Below are 24,495 nucleotides of genomic sequence, written 5' to 3'. Positions count from 1 at the left end.
ACTAGTGCTTGATAGGCAAAAAAAAAACCCCAAAACCCTTTTTTTTTTTTTTTGCCACTTCCTGGTGGTGCTCAGGGCTTCCTCCTGGAACTGCACTCAGGAATCACTCCTAGTGGGGCTCAGGGCATAGCATGGGGTGTCAGAGATCAAACCCACATTGGTTGCATGCAAGGCAAACTCCCTGCCAGCCAGACTATCCCTCTGGCTCTGATAGGAGAAATACTATTTTTTTATTTGTTTGTTTGTTTTGCTTTTTGGGCCACACCCAGCGATGCTCAGGGATTACTCCTGGCTCCGCACTCAGAAATTACTCCTGGCGGTGCTTGGGGTACCCTATGGGATGCTGAGGATCGAACCTGGGTCACAGTGTGCAAAGCAAGTGCCCTTCCCACTGTGCGATGACTCCAGCCCCTAGACGAAATACTTTGGTAGGAAAATTTGATCTGTAAAAGGGTGAATCTGATGTGTAAAAAGGTAAATTTTTTTTTTATAATTTATTTCTTTATTGAATCACTATGGGAAAAGTTACAGAGCTTTCAGGTTTAGGTCTCAGTCGTGTAAATAACAAACACATTTCCCTTTACCAATACTTATTTTTAACCGCGAACCCCAATAGAACCCCACCTCCCACCCCTCCCAATTCCTGTGAGGCAGATGAGTTCTAGTTAACACTCTGTCTACTTTGACTAGATTCATTGTTTCGATAAAAGATTCACCACTATTATTTAGAGTTTACCGCCCCCCCCCAATCAGACATGCTGAAAAAGCGTTGTGAAATGATTTGCTTTCTACAGCTGGGTTTTAAGAATTAAATGATGTCGCGCGGCCGCAATAGCGGCCGCACGTTTTTAGATTTCTGCTATTTTACTTATTAACCCTGGAAGTATATTTCAATTAAAAGTTAGATAGTTAAGAGATTGGTTTCTGTGCTCTGGAGTTGTGGCCGTGCCGGAGTGCCGCTCGTGGGGGGCAACGGGTGACCTCGGTAGGGCGCGAAGGACGGACCGAAACGCCCCCCTTCCCATGAGGTTAAAAAGGTAAATTTGACCTCAGAAGGTAAATTTGTTTTGGAGATGTGACTGATTTGGGAAAGGGTGAATTGGGAGTGTAAGTCCCCAGCTCCCTGGTGGGATACGGTCCAGTGCGGGGAACGCCCCTTGCCTTGGATTGATTCGTTTCTGAGCATCTGGCATGCGTCTTGCCTTTCTCTTCCTTGTTCAGACAGACAGAGGAAGAGACAGATCAGTGACCTCAGCAGGGAAGCCGCAGGTGACCAGAAAGGGACTCATCTCTCTCGGGGGGGCCCGCTTGTTCATTCTAGCTGCTGTGTCCCTCCCCTGGGTGGGCCCTTGGCTGAAACAGTGAGGTCGGGGTTCCTGGTTTAAGGGTGCAGTGTGGTGGGGTGCTACAGACGCAGATTACCAGAGTCTTGTTTGGGTCGGATTTTCTCTCCAAGACCATGTTTTGCCCCCCTGAGGGCCTGGGGGACTAGAATTCTTCCTTGTCACAACCAGGAAACATTTAAGAAAAAAATGTCTGGAGTTCATTTTGTTCTTCCTCAGAGAGACGCAATATTCCATTGTGTCTGTGTATTTGTGGTATACCACAACTTCTTCATCGATTCATCGTAGCTGGGCCCTTGGGTTGCTTCCATTCTCGGCTGTTGTGCTAAAGGTCGGGACGTGCCTGAGTGTACGTTGGTCCTTTTGGATTCGTGGTTTTTTTTTTTTCTTTTTTGCGTCATACCTGGCGATGCTCAGGGGTTCCTCCTGGCTCTGCACTCAGGAATTACTCCTGGTGGTGCTTGGGGGACCCTCTGGATGCTGGGGCTCAAAACTGGGTCGGTCGCGTGCAAGGCAAATGCCCTACCCACGGTGCTATTGCTTTGTCCTCTCATGTGTTTGGGTTTTGAGAATAGATGCCAAGCAGTGGTACTGCTGGGTACTGCTTTGATCACCAGCACTGCCTAGGGTCCTCCAAACACTGCCAGGAGGGACCCCTGAGCACAGAGCCAGGAGTAAGCCCTGAGCACTGCTGGGTGTGGCCCCCAAGCTGGGGAAAAGTAAGAATAAAAATGAGACGTATTTGAAGACTTCTAGGGGGGGTACGTGGCAGTAGGGGGAGTGACGGGGGTCACCTGGTGGAAGACGGGGCTTCTCTGGGCTACTGGAAGTAGGCAGAGCGGGGTGAAGGGGGACGAGGCTCAGCCCAGCTGGGCCGCATGCGGGGACACCCCCCTCCCCGTCCTCCTCAGTCACGTGGCCTCCTACTCCCCCCACACCTCTGAGACTGGAACCTTCCGCGCCAATTCTATTTTTTCTCTCCTTGGCAGCTCTGTGGAAATTAAAAGGCTATTTGCAGTGACTAATGTTGCTAATTCTGATCAAACAATTTAAAATTCATCCTTCGCCATCTCAGAGACCCGCAAGGGAGCAGAATTAACACATCATTTGCGGCAATTTCTATGACGGTCGGTGGAAAACAAAAAAGACATTGAAACGGTCTCAATTCAAACCGCCGCTCATGAAACCGCCTCTTTGAAAATCTGTCCGCTTCCCCCAGCAGTCGCCCGAGCACGAGACCTGGGGGCCACCCACTGCCAGGCGGGCACTGGGCACACCTCGGCTGTGCTCCCGCTCGTTCTTCTGCCTCCTGTTCCCTCTCCCCGGAGCTCAAACTCAGGAGGCTGAGCTCGCACGGAACTGAAGAACCCCAACTCAAATGAGCACACAGGCACCCCTCTTGGCCTGTCATGATTTTTCTTCTTTTTTCTTTTTCTTTTGCTTGTTGGGTCACACCCGGCGATGCTCAGGGGTTCCTCCTGGCTCATGCACTCAGGAATTACTCCTGGCGGTGCTCAGAGGCCCCTATGAGATGCTGGGAATCAAACCCAGGTCGGCTGCGTGCGAAGCAAACGCCCTATTCGCTGTGCTATTACTCTGGCCTCTGTTACGATTTTTATTAATGGAAAGACAAGTCATTTAAAAGTGAAACTGACCTGTGAATACACTAAATTAAAAAATCAATGGCATAAACTGCGAGTTTGGCAGAGAAAATCAGTATACCTATTCATACTTTTTCCTTTTTGGTTTTGTTTCTTGGAGGGAGGCACACCCCGTGGTGCTCAGGGGTTACTCCTGGCTCTGTGTCCAGGGATTCTGGTGCTACTTGGGGGACAATATGGGATGCTGGGGACCGAACCTGGGCTAGACACTTGTGAAGTAAACTCCTTACCTGCTGTTCCATTGCTCCAGCCCCCAGTTTAATTCTTTAAAGTTCAGACAAAATTTTTTAGGGGGAGGGGCACACCTAACTTGCTTAGGGCTTATTCCTGGTTCTTTGTTCAGAGATCACTCCCGGCAGTGCTCAGGGGCTTATATTGGGGGGGTCACAGTCACTGTCACTGTCACAGTCCTCCCATTGCTCATCGATTTGCTCAAGCAGGCCCAGTAACGTCTCCTTTGTGAGACTTCTTGTTACTGTGTTTGGCATATCCAATACATCACGGGTAGCTTGCCAGGCTTTGCTGTGCGGGCGAGATACTCTCTCGGTAGCTTGCTGGGCTCTCCGAGAGGGGCAGAGGAATCGAACCCGGCTCGGCCGGGCTGGCTGCATGCAAGGCAAACGCCCTACTGCTGTGCTATGGCTCCAGCCCATATATGGGGGGTGGGGTGAGAAATGACTCAGGTTGGCAACATGCAAGGCAAATGCCCTACCTGCTGTATTATCTCTCTGGCCCCAGTTTATACAATTTTAAATTAATTTTCATTTGTTTCTCTTCTTCTTCTTCTTCTTCTTCTTCTTCTTCTTCTTCTTCTTCTTCTTCCTCTTCTTCTTCCTCTTCCTCTTCCTCTTCCTCTTCCTCCTCCTCTTCCTCTTCCTCCTCCTCCTCCTCTTCCTCCTCTTCCTCCTCTTCCTCCTCTTCTTCCTCTTCCTCCTCCTCTTCCTCCTCCTCTTCCTCCTCCTCTTCTTCCTCCTCTTCTTCCTCCTCTTCCTCCTCTTCTTCCTCTTCCTCCTCTTCCTCCTCTTCCTCCTCTTCATTTTTTTTCTTTTGGGTCATACCCGGTGATGCTCAGGGGTTACTCCTGGCTTTGCGCTCAGGAATTACTCCTGGGGGTGCTCGGGGGACCCTATGGGATGCTGGGAATCGAACCCAAATTGGCCGCATGCAAGACAGATGCCCTACCTGCTGTGCTATCACTCTTCCTTTTTTATTGGGGTGGTGGTGGTGGGGGCTCACCTGGCAGTGCTCAGGGCTTACTCCTGGCAAGGACTCAGGGGACCACACGCAGAGCCGGGGACTGAGCCCAGAGGGACGATCCTCTCTCTTGGACTCTGCCAGCAGCCGGATGGATGGCAGCGTCCCGGTGGACGGCAGGAAAAGCAGCATACGGTCAGTGAGTCGGGGGAAACTCAAGAGGTCAAAGATGCGAATACCAGCCAGCAAGGAGAGATGGGGCTAGCATCAGTGACAGAGCAGGAGGGACAGAGCCAGGGAGGGAACAAAGACGACGGACAGGGCACCAGCGAGGGGCCAGTGTGAGGCTGGACACAGAACACTGGGGGACCCAAAATGACCTTCTCAAAGCTGTTAAACTCGAACACCACAAGCATCCGGAGTTTTGTATGCTGATTTATATTTATTATTATTATTTTAAAAATTATTATTTTTTTTAAAGACAGTATTATGCTTTTGTAACTTGGGAGTTAATTGAGTCCCAATAATATTTACTCTCGCTTTCTCAACTTAAGCCTCAGTTGCCCTTAGTTCCTAGCACCCCAAAAGCAGGGTCCCGACGAGGGACTGAATGGACCCAGGGCAAGCTGTGAACTACCCTGGCATCGAAATGGGCCAGGCCAGGCACCATAATACTTTAACTTTAAGTTAAGAGCTAGAGCAATAGCATAGCAGGTAGGGCGTTTGCCTTGCATGTGGCCGACCCGGATTTGATTCCTCCGTCCCTCTCAGAGAGCTCGGCAAGCTGCTGAGAGTATCCTGCCCGCAAGACAGAGCCTGGCAAGCTCCTCATGGCATATTCGATATGCCAAAAACAGTAACAACAAGTCTCACAATGGAGACGTTACTGGTGCCCGCTTGAACAAATCGATGAACAACGGGAGGACAGTGCTATACAGTGCTATTATTTTTTTAATTGAATCACTGTGAGATACAGTTACAAGCTTCCATGTTTGAGCTACAATCACACAATGATCAAACACCCATCCCTCCACCAGTGCACATTCCTCCATTCCTCATTACCAGTATCCCCAGTATACCCCCCTTTCCCACCCTCCCCCTGCCTCCATGGCAGACAATTTCCCCCATACTCTCTCTCTACTTTGGGGCATGATGGTTTGCAATCCAGATACTGAGAGGCCATCACGTTTGGTCCTTGATCTACTTTCAGCACACGTCTCCCATCCCGAACGATCCCTCCAACCATCATTGACTTATTGATCCCTTCCCATCCCAGCTGCCTTCTCCCCCCCCCTCAAGAGGCAGGCTTCCAACTCTGGAGCAATCTTCCTGGCCCTTGAATCTATTGTCCTTGGGTGTCCATCTCAGACTACGATATTTTATATTCTACCAATGAGTGCAGTCCTTCTATGTCTGTCCCTCTCTTTCCGACTCATTTCACTTAGCAGGACACTCTCCATGTCCGTCCACTTCTAAGCCAATTTCATAACTTCGTCTCTCCCACCAGCTGAGTATGCTAATTTATATTGGGTTTTGTCTTGGCCCACACCTGGCGGTCTCAGGGCTGACTCCTGATTTTGTGCTCGGGGATCACTCCTGGTGGTGCTCAGGGGGCCATTTGCGGTACTGAGGATTGAACCCGGTTTGATCATGTGCAAGACACGCACCCTACTTGCTGTGCTATCTCTTCAGTCCTTGTATGCTAATTTTTTGGGGGGTGCCACACCCAGAGATCCTCAGGGCTAATTTCTGTCTCTGTGCTCTCGACCCCTGATGGTGCTTAAGGGACTATATAGGGTGCCATGGGGGTTGGGACCTAATCCGAGGGCCCCGTTCTGTACCAGGGGGATCCGGGGGGGGGGACAAGGACCCTTGCGGAAGCCCCTGAAATAGGGCTGGGGTGCAGTTTGCAAGATCAGCAGGGCCCGTGGCCTCTTGGGACCCCGGGGTTGAGTCCTGAGGAGGGATGCGGTGGGGGGAGGCACGTGGCTGAGGATGGGCGCTGACCACGAGGACCTCAGAGCTGGACCTGCCTGGCCGTCACGAGCCCAGCAGCGCCACCCACCCCCGTGACCGTGATCCCTCTCTGCAAATCTCTCTGTTACATAAGCAGCGGTATTAGCCTCAGTGGCTGCGAAGGTTGGATTCCCCACTAATTATAAGAAAAATGGTTCTTTTGGCTTCCATTAGTCCTAATGGAAATTAGCTGCATAAATCTCTCGGCACTGGGGTAACGCTTGAGGGCTCGGCTGCCTCGGGAAGGCGGCGGGGTGGGCGCGTGGCTGGCAGAGTGCCCCTCTACTCTATGCGCTGTGGGACCTGGCGCACTGCCCCTGTGGTACCCACTGAGCACTTTTGTTTTTAATCTGGCGATGCTCAGGCGTCACTCTTGGCTCTGCACTCAGGAATGACTCCTGGTGGTGCTCAGAGAACCCTATGGGATGCTGGGGATCGAACCCAGGTTGGCTGCGTGCAAGGCAAGGCCCTCTCCAGCTCTACTATTTCTCTGCCCCCCCCAAAGAGCACTTTTGTGGGAGTTCCATGCTGCCTAGGGTGGGGGCATGGGCGTACCCTCTGGGGAGGCTGCCTGTTTCCGTCCCAGCCCCACTGTGCCTGTGAGTTCTCGGGGCTGAGGGGTTCCTTCCAGTCGGTTCTCTCTCAGTGCTGCCAGAGGAGGCTGGTCTGCTCCTTCTGCTGACCCAAGTCCCTGCCCTGGGTCATGGCGTCCCAGTGACTATCCTGGAGAGGAACTGGATTTTAGGGGTGTGTTGGCAACAGGAATGGTACGAAGCCACCAGCTCATCCTCACCTTAGGTTCCTGCCCAACTGCGGAAGGCTCGGGGCTGAAGCCAATGGTGGGGGTGGGCATGGGGGGGACACACGGGCACGATGGCTGTGGTGGGCAGGAGGGACCTGCCATCCATGCATTAGCTGCAAGAACACAGGGTCCTACAGTTTTTTTTTTCCAAGGGGGCCTGAGTGGCCTATCCTGGCAATGTTTAGGGGTTCCTCTGACTCTGCACTCAGAAATCACTCCCGGCAGTGCTCGGGGGACCTGATGGGATGCCGGGACAGAACCCAGGTCGGCCACGTGCAAGGGAAGCGCCCTCCCCGCTGTGCCGTCACTCCGGCCCGGTTGCTACAAGTTTTCTCTGCACCTAAGTTCTTTTCTCTGCAGGCTTGTGGCAGTAGCTGGGCCTCATTCTCTGACCCGGACGGAGAGACAAGGGGGACGGCCTGGGAACCACCAGACAGCGCCCAGAGGGCTCCCACATCTCCCCTGGCCAGGTGCTCCTCCCTAGTGGCACTCCCCCCCCCCCCCACCCCCTGCAACACTGTTCCTGCAATGCCCCTGGCAGGAGGATTGGCGGAGGGACTCCAGGCACCATGGCTGTGAGTGTCCCAGGGCCTGCGACAGCCCTGAGTGTCACCTGGAGCGTCACTCGGAGTGTCACCTGGCCGTGGAGGGTCCACACGTGGATGAACACAACCTGAGAGATTCATTCATGGAGGAGGACAGAGAATTTTTTTTTTTTTTTGGCTTTTCGGTCACACCCAGTGATGCTCAGGGGTTCCTCCTGGCTCTGCACTCAGGAATCACTCCTGGTGGTGCTCGGGGGACCCTAGGGGATGCCGGGGATCGAACCCGGGTCGGCCACATGCCAGGCCAACACCCTCCCACTGTACTAGCTCTCTGGCCCCAGGACGGAGAGTTCAGATCAGGCCACGTTCTCAGTGCTCTGGAGCGGTGAACGGAGGGCGAGAATCCAACCCACTGCATCACCGGGTGGGAGAGCGGATGGCGGAGTGTCTCGGCACCAAGGCCTTCGGCTGGAGAATAGGAATGAGCAGAAATGGATAAAGGAGAGGAAGAGGAAGCCCCCACCCCCTTTTGTTTGGGGAAGCCGAGCACGCTGGCCCTTGACTCTTTGCAACACCAGTGAGTGGATGGATCTTGGTGTGTGTGTGTGTGTGTGTGTGTGTGTGTGTGTGTGTGTGTGTGTGTGATTCTTTTCTGCTTTCCATGTGTGTGTGTGTGTGTGTGTGTGTGATTCTTTTCCCCTTTCCGTGTGTGTGTGTGTGTGTGTGTGTGTGTGTGTGTGTGTGTGTGATTCGCCGGCCAGCGATTGGCCTGGGCCCCGGGAGAGACGCTGTTTCTTCCTCAGGGTGGGGGAAGCATCTCCAGCCTCAGTGCTCCTTGTCTTCCTTCTCGTGGAGACCAGGGGAGCTAGGGTCCCAGGCACCTGATGCGCCCCTGTGTTCAAGGCGCTTCCAGGGAGGCGGGGAGGCAGAGTTCCCCCGAGAGAGGGGACAGGCAAGAGGGCCGGGCTGACGCTGGGGGATGTTGGGAAGGGAACAGCGCGTCTGTGAGCAGTTGGGCCTGGGCCCCCGCGCCTCTGCTGTCTCCCCGGGAAGTAGGTTTGACTCTTCGGGACCAACTTCCCCAGAAGTGAGCTCAGGATCAGAGAGGGACATAACTTGCTTCAAGTTGCACAGCTTGTCCTCCGAGGCACAGTTGATTCTCAAAGCAGGCCCGTCACCAGCTAACTGCAGCGCCCCCGCAAGTCAGGGCCTGTTTCTAGTGATGCAGATTGACCGGGACCCGCTCCTTCAGGGCTGGTTACTGCCTGGTGCTCCCACTCCAAGCTGAGAATTCTCACAGGGACCTGATTCCCCGCCTGACTCTACGGCCACTGGAAAAAGTGAGGCACAAGGGGCGAAATCGCTCCGGGGAGGTTGGGCTGTGGAGACGGGGCTGAGGGGTGAGTGGCCAGGCGCGGGCTGAGCCGTCCCCCGCCGTCTCTCTGCCCGGCAGGCCCACAGCTTTGTGTCTCATTTTCACATTCCGGAGAGTGTTGGAGCCGGTAGGAGCAGACGTCAAAATATTTCCCTCGGCTTGAGACGTGAGCGCCGGGAGGGAGATTGCAAGGGCCGGAACGTTCAATATTTGTCTCTGCGGTGACCACGGAAGGAGCTTGGGAGGCGGCTAGGCCGGCCCGGGGGATGTGCTGGAGGGAGGGCCGGTGTGAGGGGCAGCGGGGGACTCAGAGCCACGCCAGACGCTGCAGAGACCCACAGAGGCTCGTGTCATTGTGCGTCCTGGGTCACCGACCCCAGGGAGGGCGCAGAGCAGCAGACTCAGGACTGTGGCATCAGCCAGTGCTGTGACCCTCACGTGAGCCCTCCTGGAGTGCAGACTCCCCCCCCCCCCCCCCAAACTCCACAGCCTGGACAGGAGCCGTACCCTCACAGCCCTCAGCTTCCGATCTGCAAAATGGGCCATTGGGAGGTTGTAAGAAGTGTGGGAAGGGCTGGTGAGAGAGTCCTTGGCCATACTATCCCTCCCTCCCTCCCTCCCTCCCTCCCTTCCTTCCTTCCTTCCTTCCTTCCTTCCTTCCTTCCTTCCTTCCTTCCTTTCCTCCCTCCCTCCCTCCCTCCCTCCCTCCTTCCCTTCCTTCCTTCTTTCCTTCCTTCCTTCCTTCCTTCCTTCCTTCCTTCCTTCCTTCCTTCCTTCCCTCCCTCCCTCCCTCCCTCCTTCCCTCCCTCCCTCCTTCCCTCCCTTCCTTCCTTCCTTCCTTCCTTCCTTCCTTCCTTCCTTCCTTCCTTTCCTCCCTCCCTCCCTCCCTCCCTTCCTTCCTTCCTTCCTTCCTTCCTTCCTTCCTTCCTTCCTCCCTCTCTCCTCCCTTTCTTTCCTTCTTTCTTGACTGTAAAATTATCATTTTTTTAAATTAGTGAAACACCATGAGGTACAGTTGTAGACATACAAACTTTCATGCTTGGCTTTCAGTTATACAACTTTCTTTCTTTCTTTCTTTCTTTCTTTCTTTCTTTCTTTCTTCCTTCCTTCCCTCCCTCCCTCCCTCCCTCCCTCCCTCCCTCCCTCCTTCCTTCCTTCCTTCTTTCCTTCCTTCCTTCTTTCCTTTCTCCTTTCCTCCCTCCCTCCCTCCCTCCCTCCTTCCTTCCTTCCTTCCTTCCTTCCTTCCTTCCTTTCTTTTTTTCTTTCTTCAGCAACACCCTGTGGTGCTCAGTGCTTTTTTTCTGGCTCTGCACTCAGGGATCACGCTTGGTGATGCTCAGGGTCCCCTCTGGGATGCCGGGGACCAAACCTGAGCCGGCCGTGTGCCCTCTCCGCTGTGCGATCCTCCAGCCCGCGTGCGGTGCAGCCCATTGTATTCTCATCCTACGGCGCTGCCTTTCCCCTGGCACCCGGCATGGTTGAAACCCTTCAAGCTTGGAAAGGTTTTATTTTATTTATTTTTTTTTACTTGTTTGCACGTAAAACAAGCAAACAGCATCCCTGGCATCCTTAAGGCAGCTTTAGAGAAACCAGCCAGAATTCTGCGGTGACACTCTGCCTGCGAGCAGAGGCAGCGGGGAAGGAGAGGGCGGGAGGAGATGAAAGGGCGTCTCAGAGCAGCCTGTGACCTGCATCCTTTCAGGCGTCCAATTGTGCCGCATCCAAGGGGGCTCGGGCCGGGAGCGTCGTCTGCCCCTTCTCCTTCCAGGCGGTACCTGCGTTCCTTCTCACTTCACTGTCCTGAGCTCAGAGCGTGCTGATGGAGGCATGGGCTGGATCCTTAGCTGTCAGATGCCCCAACAGGTAGAACCCCCACTGCTGCTCCTCCATCGGGGGTGTCTGTGTCCAGCCCTGGGCATGTTGGGAGCCGCCTTCCTTCCCAGATGTGTGGGAACCAGGCCTAACCCAGAAGAGTCTTGGCCGGAGGAATGAAGGGAGGAGGTCAGAACGGCACTGTCCAGCGTGACCCAGGTGGACCCTCAGTCGAACCACAGTAGGTTTAAGAGGTTGACCCGTGGGACCGGGCAGTAGAGAGATTAAGACACTCGCCTGGCACGATTCGAATCTCTGGCCCTGCAGACGGTTTCTCAAGCCTGGCCAGGGGTTGTTGGGGAGGGGGATGGTTGGGACTTGGTCTGAGGACAGGAGCCTGCAAACATCAGACCAGGGATGGGGCGATAGCACAGCGGGGAGGGCGTTTGCCTTGCGTGTGGTCGACCCGGGTTTGATCCCCAGCATCCCATAGGGTCCCCTGAGCACTGCCAGGAGTGATTCCTGAGTGCAGAGCCAGGAGGAACCCCTGAGGATCGCCGGGGGTGAGCCAAAAAGCAAAACAAACAAAAAACAAAGCCAAAAAAACCAACAAAAAAGCCCCCAAACATCAGACCATTTTTAATCTGCAAAACTGGGGATTTCAATAGGACGTCGTCCCCCCCTTTTTTTTTTTATAATTTATTTCTTTATTGAATCGCTGTGGGAAAAGTTACAGAGCTTTCGGGTTTAGGTCTCAGTTGTGTAAATATCAAACACATTTCCCTTTACCAATACTTATTTTTAACCCCAAACCCCAATAGAACCCCACCTCCCACCCCTCCCAATTCCTGTGAGGCAGATGAGTTCTAGTTAATACTCTATCTACTTTGACTAGATACATTGTTTCGATAGAAGATGCACAATTATTGTTTAGGGTTTACGACCCCCCCCCCCCCAATCAGACATGCTGAAACAGCGTTGTGAAATGATTTGCTTTCTACAACTTGGTTTAAGAATAAAATGATGTTCTGGATTTCTGCTATCTTACTTATTAACCCTGGAAGAATTTCTGTTAAAAGATAGATAGTTAAGTGATTGGTTTCTGTGCTCTGGAGTCGTGGCCGTGCCGGAGAGCCGCTCGTGGGGGGCAGCTGGCGACCTCGGTCGGGCGTGAAGGACGGCCCATTACGCCCCCCTTCCCATGAGGTCCCTGCCGCCCCCACCCGCGGCTCAAACCTGCTGTCCACAAGGCTCCCGTGCGGCCGCCATCTCCGTAGTCCCCTTTTTTAGCTTTGAGGTTGGTCCACAGCCATGCTAGGGGTTCACTCCGGGCCCTGTTGTGCATGAAGACCCTCTGTGGTGTTGGGGATCGAATCGGGTTTGGCAGATGACAAGGCGAGCACTTCACCCTGTACTATCTCTCCGGCCCTTCAGTCTTCATTTTTTGCCGAGGATTTTCCCAGGAATCCGTGATAACCTATGAGAACAAATGCTGTGTTGTCTGGGCAGAGGGCTTGATCTTTGGATAGAAGATGAAAGAACAGCCAAAGGCCCGATCTAGTGTGTGTCACGGGCCATGTGTGCCCTCTGGGGTGGAGAGTTATTGCCAGTGTCCCTGACCCTGATGCGAAGCCCACGGACTTGGGGGTCTCGCTGCCTGTTTGTCCCCAACTCGAGAGAAACGTCCTCAGGCTCCGGGGTTTCAGAGGCCCGGGACTGTGATTTGCACAATAGTTTCCATTGCATTGATTTTTGCTTTAGGCCACAACCAGAGTGCTCAGGGCTCATTCCTGCTCTGTGCTCAGGGATAAAACCTGGTTTTGCGCTCAAAAATGACTCCTGGCTCTGTGCTCAGGGATGACTCTTGGCTCTGTGCCCAGGGATGACTTCCGGCAGGGCTCATGGGTCCAGATGGGTGTCGGGGATCCAACTAGGTTCAGCCATTGGCAAGGCAAGTGCCTTACCCCCACCCCCACCCCGCTCCCCAATTACGTTGTTATTTTTTGTTTTGTTTTTGCTTTTTGGGTCACACCTGGCAATGCACAGGGGGTCACTCCTGGCTCATGCACTCAGGAATCACTCCTGGTGGTGCTCAGGGGGCCATATGGGATGCTGGACATCGAACCCGGGTCGGCCGCGTGCAAGGCAAACGCCCTACCCGCTGTGCTATCGCTCCAGCCCCTGCGTTGTTATTTTTGTTGTTTTAGGGCCACAGCTGGCAGTGCTCAAGGATTCCTCCTGGCTCTGCACTCAGGAATCATTCCTGGCGGTACTCAAGGGACCACAGGGATGCCGAGGAATGAGTCTGGGTTGGCTGTGAGCAAGGCCAGTGCCTTACTGCTGTATTATGTCTCCGGCTTGGAATTTCATTGATTTTTATAGCTGATTATCTGGAGTAACATTAGGTTCTCATTCATTGTGATCGAAGGTCTGATTGCAAAACCTTTATGGTTAAGTAGGAAAGCAATCTGGCTCAAGGAAAATACTAAGTAATTACAGTTCTCTCCCCCACTGGTGAAGAGCTGAGTATTCTACCGGGAGAAAACTCTCTTCTCCAAGGCATGAGCATTGGACCGGAGAGAGAACAGCAGGCAGGGCTCTGGCTGTGCACACAGCCAACCCAGGTTTGATCCCGGGCACTGCAGATTGTCCCCTGAAGCCCACCAGGAGTGATCCCTGAGCACCGAGTCAGGAGTCAGCCCCGAGCACCACTGGCTGTGGTCCCCCAATGAAAACAAACAAAACTTACATGAGTTCTGAGCATGCGTATGTGCGTGCATCTGTGTGTGTGTGTGTGTGTGTGTATGAGTGTCTACGTATGTCTGTGTATTAATGCACGTGTGGCTGCATCAACGGAGCTAAGCTGACTTTTCTGACCACCGGGAAGGTCCGTGATGAGACTGTTTATGAACCCAGGTAAATCATTCTGAGCTGCGGACAGTCGTGCCAGATAAAATCCCTCGGCAGCTGAAGCGCAGAACGATCACCTGTTATGAAACAGCCACTCAAGTTGAGTCAAGTGGAGGTCATTGTAGAAGGGCGTCGGGGGGTGCCCAGAGTCCCCCAGCAGAGCTGACCTGCTCTCTGCTGAGGCCGCCGGAGGACCTTCACTTGACTTTTAACTAAGCCGGCGAAGGCACCTTGTGGCTGGTCACCTCTGAGCGGGAGAACATGACGAGGAGAGTTGGTGCCTCCGTCCAGAAGGGTCAGAGTCCCACCAGCCCTGCACCAGCCCCCAGAATCAGCACAGAGGCCGGGGGTGGGGGGTGGCGTTACTGCAAACCAAACTAATGCCTCTATGAAGAGTTGTGCCCTTTGCAAAAGGTGGAGGCCTGATTTTTTTTGGGGGGGGTGGATTGTTGAATCACATCTGGATGTGTCCTTTATTTTGCAATTCATTTTTGGGGCAGTGTTCAGGGCTGATGCCTGGCTCTGTGCTCAGGGACCTCTCCTGGCGGGGCTTGGGGATCATAGGGGGTGCCAGGGACATCCGTCCTGGGGAGTCTCAACACCCGACTCCGGGGGGGGGTGCGTGGAGAGGGCAGGGGGCGCCAGGCCTCCAGCTGACAGATGGCAAATTGTGGGGCTTTCCAGGCCTCCGTGATTATGTGAGTGAGTCCCCTGCAATCTCTCCCTCTCTCTCCCGCTCTCTCTCTCCCTCCTCTGTCTCTCTGTCTCTCTTTCTTGCATGTGTGAGTGATCCCGTTAGTTCCGTTTCCTGGGAGGACTGAATCTGGATGTGATCACTTCCCCAGGCCCCTCAAGGTGAAGGAGGACAAGCCCGCCTGGATGCGCTCTGAGATGCCCCCTCCCCTTGAACAGACTCATTCGGTTTATTTGGCTTTTGATATTTAAGGAACAAAAACGTGAAAATCCAATGTTTTTTTTTTGGGGGGGTGCCCCCCCACTGCAGGGAGGTACCGGCTGGAGAGGACAGGACCCAGAGGACCCAGGAGAGAGCTGTCCACTGCCACAGAGGACCCTGAGACCCGCTCCAAGTCATGTGGGGAAGATCAAGGTGGGGCAACCCCAAACGCCCCCCTGTGGGTGTCCGCGGGGTGGGAGCCAGACCCCGCTGGCAGACCTGAGGAGCCCTCCCACCCGCCAGAAGTGGCTGTCCCTCTTCTGGAATGGCCAGAGCACAGCCGGGAGAGCACACCACCACATCAGTCTGTTTTAAAAAATGAATGTAAGCTACGACAGGCAATTTTTTTAGTTTTTGTTTGTTTTAAATTGATTTTGGGGGCCAGCCCCTAAAAGCCAGGGACCCAGGAAGGCTATTTCTGCTCCTGTGAGGGCCCAACTTCAGTCCAAAACTGCCTCCATCACCCTCCAGTGATGCTCAGGGGTTCCTCCTGGCTCTGCACTCAGGGATCACTTCTGGCAGTGCTCGGGACCCTGTGGGATGCCGGGGATCCTTTCTGGATTGGCTCTGTGCAAGGCAAACACCCTGCCTGCTGTTTTATTACTCGAATTTATTGACTTATAGCACAGCGGGTAGGGCGTTCGCCTTACAAGCAGCCAACATGGCCGACCCGAGTTCGATTCCTCCGCCCCTCTCGGAGAGCCCGGCAAGCTACCGAGAGTACTCGATATGCCAGACACAGTAACAACAAAGTCTCCAATGGAGACGTTACTGGGCCCGCTCGAGCAAATCGACAAACAACGGGAGGGCCTTTACCTTTATTTTTTTATTATTATTATTTATTTTTTATTATTATTTTTTTGCTTTTTGGGTCACACCTGGAGATGCTCAGGGGTTCTTCCTGTCTCTGCACTCAGGAAGGAATCACTCCTGGTGGTGCCTGGGACACCCTATGGGATGCCAGGGATCGAACCTGGATCGGCCACATGCCAGGCAAACACCCTCCCCGCTGTGCTCTCGCTCTGGTCCATATTGACTTATTAGTGGATGGTAAGACCCACCTTTTCACCCCAGAATACCCAGTCCCTGGCACAAACACAGTAGGTGCTCCATCCATATGGGTTCCAGGGAAGAGGAAGTTGATGGGAAGGTTGGGCCCGTGGTGGTCATTCCCCAAACCTTCAGCAGGGGGCGCTCCTCAGCATACCAGCAGTGCCTCTTGGCCTGGCACTGATGAGGGGGGTCCCCGGTGGGCAGAGGCTGGCTCGGCCCAGCCTGAAGCTGGTCCGTTCTAGGGTTCCTTCTCCTAGTAGGAGGTCACAGAATTGCCGACACCTTCAGGATGCCACGGAAGGGACCCATCCAGCGTTCGGCCTCGTTAGGGTCGGGGACAGCCCAGCTCTTGTGCTTGTTAAGGATCTGTTGTCGAGTGGGTGAGTCAAAGGTGGGTTCTGGGAGGCTCGTTCCGGCCACTTTCGTTTCTCGTCCCTGGGAACACACAGGCACGGCAGCAGGAGCACGGAATGACCCGCCTCATTTTGATCTTGCACTTAATTAGGATATTTTTTTTTATCTTCTCCACCTGGGGCAGTTTCGGCCTGAAGTTCGGCCTCACCGGAGCAGAAATAGCTTTCCCGGGTCCCTTGTTGTTGTCCCCTCCCATTGCTACTCAGAGGATCAGCCTCAAATTCTTTTTTTCTTTTTGGGTCACACCCGGCGATGCGCAGGGGTCACTCCTGGCTCTGAACTCAGGAATGACTCCTGGCGGTGCTCGGGGGACCATATGGGATGCTGGGAATCGAACCCGGGTCGGCCGCGTACAAGGCAAAGGCTCTCCCCGCTGTGCTATTGCTCCATTCCCCAGCCTCAACTTCTTCTCACCCCTGTGGCTCAGGCCGGCCCGAGCTGGTCACACGAGCCTCTTTCAACCCCCCTCGGCCCTGTCCAATAATATCATGAAGAGTCATTTCCTTCCCCGGGGATCGGCCCTCACGCCCCGAGCACTGGCCTTCAAGGGAAACAGCCTTTGTCCCCCTTTCACAGATGGGAAAATGGAGGTGCAGATGGTGAGGGTTCCTGATCTGGAGTCTGGAGGGCATGGAGGGGTGGGAAGGACATCTGGACTCTGCCCACCCTTGGGGTCTCCCCTCACCGCGGGTGCCTGGGAGACCCTGCACTTGAAAGCCTTGGTTCCCCCGAAGCCCTGAGCCATCTCGGGGAGGAGAAGCCCCTCAGTCCGGGAAGGTGGCAGTTGGCCTGAACCAGAATGTTCTGGAAGCAGAGTCTGTGGGGGCGGATGGTTGCTCTCTGGGCACACAGGCAGGCCAGAGAGGCCTTGCGAGGACAGGAGAGGAGGAGTGAGGGGTGACGGGGTGAAGGGAGAGGGGCGGGGACCCAGACCTGCTGGGTCCAGGGTGGGATGGGTCAGAGAGACAGGGGGCGGGGGGGGGAGGAGAGAGAGACACACACAGAGAGGGAGAGAGAAGGAGAGAGAGACAGAAGGAAAGAGAGGGAGAGGGAAAGAGGGAGAGACAGAGACAGAGAGTGAGAGAGAGACAGAGAGTGAGAGAGAGACAGAGAGTGAGAGAGAGAGACAGAGGCAGAGAGTGAGAGAGAGACAGAGGCAGAGAGTGAGAGAGAGACAGAGGCAGAGAGTGAGAGAGAGACAGAGACAGAGAGTGAGAGAGAGACAGAGGCAGAGAGTGAGAGAGAGACAGAGGCAGAGAGTGAGAGAGAGACAGAGACAGAGAGTGAGAGAGAGACAGAGGCAGAGAGTGAGAGAGAGACAGAGGCAGAGAGTGAGAGAGAGACAGAGACAGAGAGTGAGAGAGAGACAGAGGCAGAGAGTGAGAGAGAGACAGAGGCAGAGAGTGAGAGAGAGACAGAGGCAGAGAGTGAGAGAGAGACAGAGGCAGAGAGTGAGAGAGAGACAGAGGCAGAGAGTGAGAGAGAGACAGAGACAGAGAGTGAGAGAGAGACAGAGGCAGAGAGTGAGAGAGAGACAGAGGCAGAGAGTGAGAGAGAGACAGAGGCAGAGAGTGAGAGAGAGACAGAGGCAGAGAGTGAGAGAGAGACAGAGGCAGAGAGTGAGAGAGAGACAGAGGCAGAGAGTGAGAGAGAGACAGAGACAGAGAGTGAGAGAGAGACAGAGGCAGAGAGTGAGAGAGAGACAGAGGCAGAGAGTGAGAGAGAGACAGAGGCAGAGAGTGAGAGAGAGACAGAGGCAGAGAGTGAGAGAGAGACAGAGACAGAGAGTGAGAGAGAGACAGAGGCAGAGAGTGAGAGAGAGACAGAGGCAGAGAGTGAGAGAGAGACAGAGACAGAGAGTGAGAGAGAGACAGAGGCAGAGAGTGAGAGAGAGACAGAGGCAGAGAGTGAGAGAGAGACAGAGACAGAGAGTGAGAGAGAGACAGAGGCAGAGAGTGAGAGAGAGACAGAGGCAGAGAGTGAGAGAGACAGAGAGTGAGAGAGAGACAGAGGCAGAGAGTGAGAGAGAGACAGAGACAGAGAGTGAGAGAGAGACAGAGACAGAGAGTGAGAGAGAGGCAGAGACAGAGAGTGAGAGAGAGACAGAGACAGAGAGTGAGAGACAGAGACAGAGAGTGAGAGAGACAGAGAGTGAGAGAGACAGAGAGTGAGAGAGAGAGACAGAGAGTGAGAGAGAGACAGAGAGTGAGAGAGAGACAGAGAGTGAGAGAGAGACAGAGAGTGAGAGAGAGAGACAGAGAGTGAGAGAGAGACAGAGAGTGAGAGAGAGACAGAGAGTGAGAGAGAGAGACAGAGACAGAGAGAGAGACAGAGAGTGAGAGAGAGACAGAGGCAGAGAGTGAGAGAGAGACAGAGACAGAGAGTGAGAGAGTGAGAGACAGAGAGTGAGAGAGAGAGACAGAGAGTGAGAGAGAGACAGAGAGTGAGACAGAGGCAGAGAGTGAGAGAGAGGCAGAGACAGAGCGTGAGAGAGGGAGAGACAGAGAGTGAGAGAGAGACAGAGAGTGAGACAGAGGCAGAGAGTGAGAGAGAGACAGAGAGTGAGAGAGACAGAGAGTGAGAGAGAGACAGAGGCAGAGAGTGAGAGAGAGACAGAGACAGAGAGTGAGAGAGAGACAGAGACAGAGAGTGAGAGAGAGACAGAGAGTGAGAGAGACAGAGAGTGAGAGAGAGACAGAGGCAGAGAGTGAGAGAGAGACAGAGACAGAGAGTGAGAGACTGAGAGTGAGAGACAGAGAGTGAGAGAGAGACAGAGAGTGAGAGAGAGACAGAGACAGAGAGTGAGAGACAGAGACAGAGAGTGAGAGAGAGACAGAGACAGAGAGTGAGAGAGAGACAGAGACAGAGAGTGAGAGAGAGGCAGAGACAGAGTGAGAGAGGGAGAGACACACAGACAGACACATCAACAGACAGACAGGCGGGCCCGCTTAGCTCAGGCCTGGGGAGTCTTTGGCCATGTCTGGGCCGCTATGGCAGGAAGCTTCTGCTTTCTACAGATGAAGTTCTTTGTTTTTTTTTGCTTTATTATTATTATTATTTTTTGGTTTGTTTTTGGGCTTCACTCGCCTGTGCTCAGGGTTACTCCTGGCAGGCTCCCGGAGGCTGAGGATCCAACCCAGGTGGGCTGCGTGGAGGCGAGTGCCCTCCTGCCCACCGCACCACCTATCCCCAAGGCCCATTTGGCGCATGAAACGCTCTCGGAGGTGAGGGACAGGCAGCCTGCCGGGATTGCACAACCCACTTTACATCTGCTAAGGCCGCCAGGGCAGAGGCAACGAGCCGTGAGCTTCCTTGGTGGCTGTCCCCAGGGTGGGAACTGCCTGGGGCATCCGGCCACTGACCACGCGGCCCCCATCTCTGTGACTGGCAAAGTCCTCCTGCCTGGTCCCTTTCAGGAGTCCCTACACTTGCCTGCGAAATTGGGGTCCCCTTGTCCAGGAAGTGCGACAGTGTCAGCTGGACGTTCTCGAGGGGCGCCAACGTTTTTGACTAGCAAGTTGGGAATTGCGGGTGTGTGTGTCTCTGGGACATCAGAGATTTGCAATCTGGTGCCGTGTCAGGTGGAGGCAGGCATGGGTGGCTCCATGACCATTAGCCCTTCTAGATTCTTATCCCCCCCTTCCTTACCTGGCCCCAACGGAGCCTTCAGAAAGAATTTGGGGACACCTGGGGCCAGAGCAATAGCACAATGGGGAGGGCGTTTGACTTGCACGCGGCCAACCCGGGTTCGATCCCTGGGATCCCATTTGGTCCCCCGAGCACTTCCAGAAGTAATTCCTGAGCACAGAGCCAAGAGTAACCCCTGAGCATCACCGGGTGTGACCCCAAAGTCCAAAAAGCCAAAAAAAAAAAAAAGAAAACAAAAGAATTTTGGGGCACCCGTCCATCAAGCTGGGCTGGAGCTGGAACTGTGTTCCTGCCCCTTCCTGCCCCTCTGTAGCCCTTCATACCCGGGCCCTGCTGGGGGTCGCCACCCCCCTCTGCCCCTCCCAGAGAGGATCAAACCCCATGCAGTTCCCAGCTCCTGGCACTGAGGGGCAGCAGACAAGTTTGACATCATCTGGCTCGGCCCAGCCTGAAGCTGGTCCATTCTAGGGTTCGGGGCTGGAGCGATAGCACAGCGGGTAGGGTGTTTGCCTTGCACGCTGCCAACCTGGGTCGACCCGGGTTCGATTCCCAGCATCCCATAGGGTCCCCTGAGCACTGCCAGGGGTAATTCCTGAGTGCAGAGCCAGGAGCAACCCCTGTTGCTCATAAAGCCAAAAAAAAAAATTCTAGGGTTCTAGGGTTAGCCAGGATAACCACAGTGGATGGGGGGAGGCCGTGAAGGGGCCCAGAACCCCCCCCAACTGAGGCCTCTAGTCCCGCTCTGAGCTGCCTGTGGTGTCCAGGTGTCAGTTGGGCCGCAGATTGTTCAGACAAAAACGGGGATTAGGTTGCTGTTGGTGGGCTGCCTGGGTCTGGGAGACCAATGCCGTGGGGTGTGATTAAATAGCTCCAACAAAACCCGGGCTGGGCTGGTGCTGAACCCCAGGGGAGGGAACGAGGAGCAGGCGTCAGGGGCGGAAGGTGAGCTGGTCAGGCCAGGTTAGCAGGTGGGTGTGTCCACTCCTTGGAGGCTGGCCAGCTGCAGTCCGGCTCTTCCTGCTGGGCGTCTCAAGCTCATTTCCCTTTAACTCCTAGATCTACAGAGGCCTCGGGGAGTTGGGGGACCCCTCTCCACTCCATCCCCCCACCCCCATCGCGCCCCTTGCCCCTCCCCGGAAGCGGAGCACCTGGAAGGACTCAGAGTTTCCCTGGTCCCTGGGCCAGCTGAGGCCTGTGGCTGCGGAGAAGGGAGACCCAGGGAGGGGAAGGAAGTGTCCCCGGTGGTCAGCTGTTCAGCGAGTGTGGCTAAACCCAGACTTCAGTTTCCTTTATTGGGGACCCCCAAAGTGGTCTGGGGGGGGCTCTCAACAAGCTGGTGGTTCAGTGTGGGGGCCCTGAGAGGCGCTCGCTGAGACCCTTGCTGCCAGGCTTCCTTTAGGGGTCTCCAGGGTCACTCCAGCAGTGCTGAGGACACGAGGTGCAGACGCAGCCCCTTATCTGTTGTCCTGGCCCTCAGACTTCAACTCTTATTTATTTATTTATTTTTGGTGGGGGGCACACCCGGCGATGCTCAGGGGTTCCTCCTGGCCCTGCACTCAGGAATCACTCCTGGTGGTGCTTGGAGGACCGTATGGGATACCAGGGATTGAACCTGGGTGGGCCGCATGCACAGCAAATGCTCTTCCTGCTGTACTTTTTTTTTGAAATTTATTTTTTTTATTAGCGAAACACCATGAGGTACAGTTATAGACTTATAAATTTTTGTGCTTGGGTTTCAGTTATACAATGATCAAGTACCCATCCCTCCACCAGCACCCATCCTCCACCACCAAGGGTCCCAGCATCCCCCCCACCCCCCATCCCCCCCGTCCCACCCTGCCTCTGTGGCAGGGCATTCCCCCTTGTTCTCTCTCTCTCCTTTTGGGTCCTGTGTTTTGCCAGAGAGGCATTGAGTGGCAATCATGTTTGGTCTATAGACTACTTTCAGCATGCTTCTCCCACCCTGGGCGGATCCTCCCAACACCCTTTATTTGGTGCTCCCTTCTCTATCTGAGTTTCCTTTTCCCCTAGCACGTGTGGCTGGCCTCCGGGTCATGGAGCAAAATTCCTGGTGCTAATCTCGGCCACTCCTGGGTGTTAGTCTCCCATTTTGTTGCTTGACGTTCCCCAGATGAATGCAATCTTTCTGTGTCTATCCCTTTCTTTCTGAGTCACTTCGCTTAACATGATACTTTCCATGTAGTACCACTTGTATGTAAAGTCCATGACTTCATCTTTTCTAACATCCCTGCTGGAGTCCCCCTGGTACCCCGTGCTCTGTCCTGTCCCCCATGCACCCCCTTCTCCTTAAATAACCTTGGGGTGCTCTCAAAGCCTCAGGGAGACACCCAAGGGCACCGAGGCTGCAGAGCGAAAACCCAAAGGTTGCTTTTCCCTGGAGGGCCGGGTGCAGGGGCCGGGCTAACCATAGGCTGGAGCTTCTTAGACTCTCCCTCCCGGGACCCCCAAAGTCCAAGGGGGTCCCCCAAACTCCAAGGGACGCAGCTCAGACGCTGCAACAGCTCTTTTCTTCTGTCTGCGGAGGCAGAACCGTTTTCCAGGGCGATGACAAGGGCCCAGAAGGAAAGGCCAGAGGCCGCTGAGAGCAGGCAGCCCCCTGCCCGGCCTGGCCTGGCGCTGGGTGGACGCGGCCCCCCGGGGCGGGGCGGCCACGGCTCCCGCGGCCGCGCGCAGCCTTGCCACTAGGTGGCAGCATCGGCGCGCGGCGGGCCTGGCCAGTCGCAGGTCCACCGGCGCAGAGGATGCAGGTGTCCAGCGGTGGAGAGATGGAGTGTTTGGTCCTGGGGAGGGTCCTCCCTCGTGTCCTCTGCTGACCCCTTCCTAGGTGGGGGGCCCTGGCGTCCCCCCTAGCTGAGCCACAGTCCCTGCTGTGTCACCACCCTGCCAGCCTCTGTTCTGCAAAAGTCCCAGGGGGCTGAGCACAGAGCCAGGAGTAACCCCTGAGCACAGCTGGGTGAGTGCTACAAACAAGCAAACTTAAAGACACTCCTCCCTTCTCAGATGATAGACATCGTCTACAGAGAGAGAATGAGCTGCGTGTATCGACGTCAAGGGCACCCAGATCTTCCGTCTAGACATTCACAGTGCACCTTTGCACGTCTGCGAAGAGATGGGTCTGGGGCTGGAGCGATAGCACAGGCAGACCCGGGTTCGATCCCCAGCAACCCATCTGGTCCCCCAGCACCGCCAGGAGTCATTCCTGAGTTCAGAGCTAGGAGGAACCCCCTGTGCATTGCCGGGTGTGACTCAAAAAGCAAAAAAAAAAAAAAAACAAACAAACAAAAAACCCAGCAAAACAGAACAAAAACAAAGAGATGGGTCTAGGGTTTATCTAGACCTTGGTAGCTGCTTATGTGACTCAGAATCACGATCACGACCATCCTGTTATTCGTCGATTGTCTCGAGCAGGCCCCAGTAACGTCTCTTTCGTCCTAGCCCTGAGATTTTTAAAAAAGTGCCCTATTCAAGGCTCTTTCAGAGTTAGGAGAATGAGACCCTTCATTGTTACTGGTATTTGGCATATTGGGTACGCCACGGGGAGTTTGCCAGACTCTGCCGTGTGGGCAGGCTACATTCGGTAGCCGGCCAGTTTGTCCAAAGTAAGAGTGAGATAATGAGATGTCTCGTGGCCCCGAATGTGGCCGCGCGCTTCCGGGAGCTGGGTTTTTATAGTCTCTGAGTCTTGGCCGTTGATGGGATTACACGGCACCAGGGGGCCAGTTGGTGGGTGTGACCCCCGCCTACTGGAATTTGGAGGATCTGGGTGGAGGATGCTCAGCCCCGATCCGAGCAGGCTTGGAGATCTCAGACCCGGGACCCACATGCCTGTGTTCTTCTGCTGGTACCTTCATGCATGTGGAGAGTGGTCTCAGCATGGTGGTGGCTGGTTCTGGAGGTCTTCGGCTGCCGGAGCCCTGGTTGGGGTGGGGAGGGAAACTCAACCCACTCCCCTCCAAGGGGCCCCGGCGAGGACAGCCAGGCGCGGGGGCAGGAGACTCTGTGCTGTTCTCTTCCGGGAGCTGGGTTTTATAGTCTCTAGGTCTTGGCCACTGATGGGATTACACGGCGCCAGGGGGCCAGTTGGTGGGTGTGACCCCTGCCTACTGGAATTTGGAGGATCTGGGTGGAGGATGCTCAGCCCCGATCCCAGCAGGCTTGGAGATCTCAGCCCCGGGACCCGCGTGGGTTTGTTCCCCTGCTGGTACCTTCATGCGGCTCAGGATAGATGTCGAAATAAAAATCTCGATGCACGCCTATTCAGAGCCATCAGCTGTACATAGATCTCGATTTAGACCCACGTACAGATGATATATATAAATTACGTGTACATATTTATATACACACAGAGAGATATACTATCTATATATAGATTTTGCTAACAAATATAGACATTTATTTATGTACATCACCAGATGATGTATATAAATACACGTACACATGCATTTTTTCCCCTGGTGATGAGAACTCGGGACACCATGCAGTGCCCGAATGGAACTGGGACTCTGATGGAACCTGGCCCTTCAGGTGTGCCCCTGGACGCAGGACCTCCCTGGCCGTCCACGCAAACTCAGACGTCGCCTCAGCGCTAGCTGCAACCCGCAAACTGCCTTTCACCCTGGGGACTTGTTTATCTTCTTACCTGCAGGTCTGTGTCTCTGACCAACGTCACCGAGCCCTCCTTCCCTCAGCCGTTGCCTCTGGAACGACGTGTCTGCTCTTAGAGAAAACCACTGGGGAGTGATTTTT

The sequence above is a fragment of the Sorex fumeus genome, unplaced genomic scaffold, assembly GCF_029834395.1.
Source record: "Sorex fumeus unplaced genomic scaffold, SorFum_2.1 ptg000165l, whole genome shotgun sequence".
NCBI lineage: Eukaryota > Metazoa > Chordata > Mammalia > Eulipotyphla > Soricidae > Sorex > Sorex fumeus.
The sequence above is the reverse complement of the archived record's forward strand: the minus strand, read 5'-3'. Positions refer to the sequence as shown.